The following is a 6,584-nucleotide window of genomic DNA, read 5'->3' as shown; positions in this document are numbered from 1 at the left end:
TGTCATAGTTGACGTGTACCTATGATGAAAATTACAGGCCTCTCTCATCTTTTTAAGTGGGAGAACTTGCACAATTGGTGGCTGACTAAATACTTTTTTTCCCCACTGTATATATGTATGTGTATGTATGTATGACAGCATCCATGTTGGCTTTGTAATCATTACTTTTTTTGCAGATTGAATGTGCGGTATTGAAAAAATGTATCTATGTAATTGTATTGTATGTCTAATGTATGGCTAATTCGTTTGTTTGTTTTTAAGGGAAGAATGTATTTATTTTTTGCCAGTTCATTTCTCAACAAGAAATGAAGCGCATTTTCAGAACTGCTTAACGGGCAATCAATATGATCTAACTGAACGATATGACAGAAGCTGTAATCGCTTTTGCTAATTGACCTTTGTATAAAAAATTGCAGACTCAAATTACAGGGCTAATTCCATTGGTTTAAACCTAAATACTGGCTTCAGGAAAAAGCACTTGTCATGTAGGAATGACCTCATCACTCATTCTCCCACTCCTTTCTTTATTTGACTACATTTGCTAGCTAATATATAAGTATTACTTGACGAGGGCCCTGTTTGCAAACTGTTCAAATGCTTCATTCCTTCCTTTCCTCATTGGAGTAATCACAGATCTAGCATGATTGGATAGGTTAAAGCAAGCATCTCACTTCATAGCTTTCCCAATTCCAGACATGTCAAATCAGTCATTACTTAAAGGAAGGGAGGAAGGAAGGATGCATGAAAGTATTCAAACAGGGCTTTGGAGAGAGCGCTCTGCAGTTTCCCCATTCCCCCTAGTCATCCCCAAATTGGGACTACTGCGTTCTGTTGGGGCTAATTGTTCAGGGGCCATTTAACGTAATGCTGCACCCCCTGAGGTTTCTTATATTCACATTTAAGACTGAGCTGTGACCAGGACACTTCCAATGCCCAGTAAGAACAAGCCATTCGCCTCTCAAAAACACCTTCCAGGGTATTTTTGCTGTTGAGTGTCCATGAAAACCACCTCTAGATTAGAACCACCCCTAGACCCTACATGCTTGAATTTATCCTAGGTCGTGTTAATTAGGCACGCAACAAAAACGTTTTTTTAACATTTTGCAACAGAACAAGAAAATTATACTTTTTCTTATTGGACAAAATCAGGTTTCTATCGTTGTTTTACGTTTGGTGCCTATGTAACGGAGTTAAGACTGTATTGTAAGCTCACTCCACAGCTATCTTAAAATGTCGCCAATGGAGCTATCCAATTGGTACCTTTTTGTATAGCTCAAATGGTTCACACGTTGTCAAGCGGGCGGTCACGTGTGTTGGCGAGGTAGAGGACACTGGTTCAAGAGTAGTCAGAGGCAAGTTCAGGGAGGCAGCGCTATATTCTAAGCTAGCACACTGACGCCGGTTACACCTAATGAACACGACCCAGTGCGTTCAGATCTATAACACTGAAGGGTTAGGGGGCTAGTGGATGGAACGTGGGGGCACTTGATTACCGGGGTGGGTGATGGGTTAGAATGCAGGTCGGGGACCAAATGTGGCACTTGCCACAAAAGCATGTGCACAACGCTCACAATACGCTAGGAACACACATTTGTTTGAATGGATATATTAATGGATAGTACATTAATAAAAGCTTTTGCTTTTGTTTTGATGGCCAATCATCAGAATGTACAGATTTGTTTATGAACTACATAAAAGTGATAGAAAAAGTTCACATGTACATGTTGTCTTATTGTGTGAGCTGTGCCTCCTGCTCTCATTTAATCAAGGAACACTTCATCATATGTTACCTCTCTCTGAATGAGTTTGACTCCTCTATGAACATGTTTCAGTATTCACACAGACCAGAAGGCTGGGAAGCCAGCTAAAATGTTTTCCAGGGAAGACAGAAAATAAAGTGAATACAGCAAAGTATTTTTGCAACACACACACACACACACAGAGAGACAGTGTAGATAAAGAGGCCATAATGAACTCCTATCCTGGAGTCGCTTGCCGGTTATTTACCTTGTGAGGTCACTGGCTTAGGTACGACAGAGACAGGTAAAACCTGTCCCTCTTGCTATCATAAATTGAATGCACCAATTTGTAAGTCGCTCTGGATAAGAGCGTCTGCTAAATGATGTGAATGTAAATGTAAATGAGTTCAAGAGGACTCATATTTATGTTACATTTGATTAAAACGTTATACTTTATATAATTAGCCCAAACAAAGTATTAAACTAATCTATTTCTAAAGTAGGAAGACTCTAAATTGGAAGTCTTGATGTAGTGTTCCTGTTATCCTTTAGTCATATGAGCCTAGGTATCCAATTGGCCAGGTCAAATATTGTTACGTTACAGCCTTCCTGCCAGGGCCGGTTCCAGGCATGAGTGACATAAGGGGTTGCTTAGGGCCCCCGACAGCTAGGGGGCCCCTGACCAAAAATACATAAATACAGTACCAGTCAAAAGTTTGGACACAGCTACTCATTCAAGGGTTTTTCTTTATTTTAACATTTTTTTTACATTGAAGAATAATAGTGAAGACATCAAAACTATGAAAAAACACATGGGATCATGTAGTAACCAAAAAAGTGTTAAACAAATCAAAATATATTTTATATTTGAGATTCTTCAAAGTAGCCACCCTTTGTCTTGATGACAGCTTTGCACACTCTTGGCATTCTCTCAACCAGCTTCATGAGGTAGTCACCTGGAATGCATTTCAATTAACATTTGTGCCTTCTTAAAAGTTAATTTGTGGAATTTCTTAATGTGTTTGAGCCAATCTGTTGTGTTGTGACAAGGTAGGGGGGTATACAGATGATAGCCCTATTCGGTAAAAGACCAAGTCCACATTATGGCAAGAACAGCTCAAATAAGCAAAGAGAAACGACAGTCCATCATTACTTTAAGACATGAAGGTCAGTCAATACGGAACATTTCAAGAACTTTGAACGTTTCTTCATGTGAGAGGTGATTTGAAGGATTAGTGGCTAGAAGGCCGGTGATGACGAACGCCGAAGCCTGCCCGAACAAGGAGAGGAGGCAGCTTCGGAGGAAGTCGTGATCAACACCCGGTACGAAGACCGGGGCCTCACTGCGGTGGCGGTCAGCGTTGGCCTTCTGACGACACATGGCGCGTTGGAGGTGGACGTGAGCAGCGTCCCATGTCTCCTCTGCGCGCCGAAACCAGTCATCCACCGCAGGAGCCTCGGTCTGGCTCTGGTGCCACGGTGCCAGTACCGGTTGGTAACCTAAAACACATTGGAATGGCGTTAGGTTAGTGGAGGAGTGACGGAGAGAGTTCTGGGCATATTCGTCCCATGGCAAGAACACTGACCACTCCCCCGGCCGGTCCTGGCAGTAGGACAGCAGGAACCTACCCACATCCTGATTTACCCATTCCACCTGCCCATTAGACTCGGGGTGGAAGCCAGAGGTCAGGCTGACCGAGACCCCCAGATGTTCCATGAACGCCTTCCAGACCTTGGATGTGAACTGGGGACCCCGGTCAGACACTATATCCTCTGGTACCCCGTAGTGTCGGAAGACGTGTGTAAACAGGGCCTCCGCAGTCTGCAGGGCCGTGGGGAGACTGGGCAGAGGAAGGAGGCGGCAGGCTTTAGAAAAGCGATCCACAACGACCAGGATGTTGGTGTTACCTTGAGAGAGGGGAAGATCGGTAAGGAAATCAATACTCAGGTGAGACCATGGTCGTTGTGGAACTGGTAAAGGCTGTAACTTACCCGCTGGGAGGTGCCTAGGTGCCTTACTCTGGGCGCACACCGAGCAGGAGGTGACATACACCCTCACGTCCTTAGCCAAGGTAGCCCACCAGTACTTTCCGGTCAGGCAGCGCACTGTACGACCGATACCTGGGTGACCAGAGGAGGGTGACGTGTGTGCCCAGTAGATCAGACGGTCATGGATAAGAGCAGGCATGTACTGCAGCCCAGCTGGACACTGAGGTGGAGATGGCTCTGTGCGTAACGCCTGCTCTATATCCGCGTCCATCGCCCATACTACCGGCGCCACAATGTAGGAGGCCGGGAGTATGGGGGTGTTGTCTCTGGGCCTCTCCTCTGTGTCGTACAGCCGTGACAATACGTCTGCCTTCACGTTCTTTGTTCCCAGGATGTATGATAGAGTGAAATCAAACCGGGTGAAGAATAGGGCCCACCTGGCCTGGCGAGGATTCAGCCTCATCGCTGCCTGGATGTACTCCAGGTTACGGTGGTGCGTCCAGACGAGGAAAGGGTGTTTCGCCCCTTCGAGCCAGTGCCTCCACACGGTCAGGGCTCGGACAACAGCCAACAGCTCCCGATCACCAACGTCGTAGTTCTGCTCCGCCGGGCTGAGTTTCTTGGAGAAGAAGGCACAGGGGCGGAGCTTGGGTGGCGTGCCCGAGTGTTGAGATAGGACAGCGCCTATCCCTAGCTCGGACGCATCCACCTCCACTACGAACGGTAGTGATGGATCAGGGTGGGCCAGTACTGGGGCTGAGTTGAACAGACCTCTCAGGTTACTGAAGGCCCTGTCAGCCTCAGCAGACCAGCGGAGCCGGGACGGCCCACCCTTCAACAGAGATGTAATGGGAGCTGCAACCTTGCCAAAGCCCGGGATAAACCTCCGATATTCGTTGGCAAAGCCAATAAAGCGCTGCACCTCCTTTACCGTGGTTGGAGTCGGCCTATTACGCACAGCTGAAACGCGATCTCCACACCTGAGGTGGTAATGCGGTATCCGAGGAAGGAGACGGACTGCTGGAAAAACAGACACTTTTCTGCCTTTGCATAAAGGTCATTTTCCAACAGTGGGCTAGCACTTTGCGATCCAGGGACACATGCTCAGCGCACGTAATGGAATACACCAGAATGTCATCGATGTAGACCACTACACCGCAACCAACCATGTCCCGAAACACCTCGTTCACAAAGGACTGGAAGACGGATGGAGCATTCATCAAATCACCAGGTATTCATAATGCCCCGTGGTTGTGCTGAATGCTGTCTTCCACTCATCCCCCTCTCGGATACGCACCAGGTTGTACGCACTCCGGAGATATAATTTGGTGAAGAAGCGTGCCCCATGCATTGACTCGATCACTGAAGGAATGAGGGGTGAGGATAACTAAATCGGATAAGTTCATTAGAGTTACCAGCCTCAGAAATTGCAGCTCAAATAAATGCTTCACAGTGTTCAAGTAACAGACACATCTCAACATCAACTGTTCAGAGGAGACTGTGTGAATTACATTTACATTTTAGTCATTTAGCAGATGCTCTTATCCAGAGCGACGTACAGTTAGTGAGTGCATACATTATAATTATTATTATTTATTTTTTTGTCTTTTTATTTTATTTTTCATACTGGCCCCCCGTAGGAATCGAACCCACAACCCTGCCGTTGCAAACACCATGCTCTACCAACTGAGCTACATCCCTGCCGGCCATTGCCTCCCCTACCCTGGGCCAATTGTGCACCGCCGCATGGGTCTCCCGGTCGCGGCCGGCTACGACAGAGCCTGGATTCGAACCAGGATTTCTAGTGGCACAGCTAGCACTGCGATGCAGTGCCTTAGACCACTGCGCCACTCGGGATGAATCAGGCCTTCATGGTCGAATTGCTGCAAAGAAACCACTACTAAAGGACACCAATAAGAAGAAGAGACCTGCTTGGGCCAAGAAACACGAGCAATGGACATTAGATCGGTGGAAATGTGTCATTTGGTCTGGAGTCCAAATAGGCGATTTTTGGTTCCACCCGCCGTGTCTTTGTGAGACGCGGTGTGGGTGAACGGATGATCTCTGCATGTGTATTTCCCACCGTAAAGCATGTAGGAGGAGGTGTTATGGTGTGGGGGTGCTTTGCTGGTGACACTGTCTGTGATTTATTTAGAATTCAAGGCACACTTAACCAGCATGGCTACCACAGCATTCTACAGCGATACGCCATCCCATCTGGTTTAGGCTTAGTGGGACTATCATTTGTTTTTTAACAGGACAATGACCCAACACACCTCCAGGCTGTGTAAGGGCTATTTTACCAAGAAGGAGATTGATTGAGTGCTGCATCAGATGACCTGGCCTCCACAATCCCCCGACCTCAACCCACTTGAGATGGTTTGGGATGAGTCGGACCGCAGAGTGAAGGATAAGCAACCAACAAGTGCTCAGCATTTGTGGGAACTCCTTCAAGAGTGTTGGAAAAACATTCCTCATGAAGCTGGTAGAGAGAATGCCAAGAGTGTGCAAAGCTGTTATCAAGGCAAAGGGTGGCTATTTGATGAATCTCAAATATAAAATATATTTTGATTTGTTTAACCCTTTTTGTTTACTACATGATTCCATATGTGTTATTTCATAGTTTTGATGTCTTCACTATTATTCTACAATGTAAAAAGTAGTAAAAATAAAGAAAAACCCTTGAATGAGTAGGTGTGTTCAAACTTTTGACTGGCAGTGTATATATATGGAATTGCACCTTCAACAGGGGAGCCGCTAAAATATTTTGCTGCAAGGTGGGGGGCCCCCTAAGCAAGGTTTGGTTGGGGGGCCCCCCACCTTATTGCAAAATATTTTAGGGGCTCCCCTGTTGAC

Source organism: Coregonus clupeaformis, chromosome 18 (genome assembly GCF_020615455.1).
Source record: "Coregonus clupeaformis isolate EN_2021a chromosome 18, ASM2061545v1, whole genome shotgun sequence".
Taxonomy (NCBI): domain Eukaryota; kingdom Metazoa; phylum Chordata; class Actinopteri; order Salmoniformes; family Salmonidae; genus Coregonus; species Coregonus clupeaformis.
Note: the sequence above shows the minus strand (reverse complement) of the source record.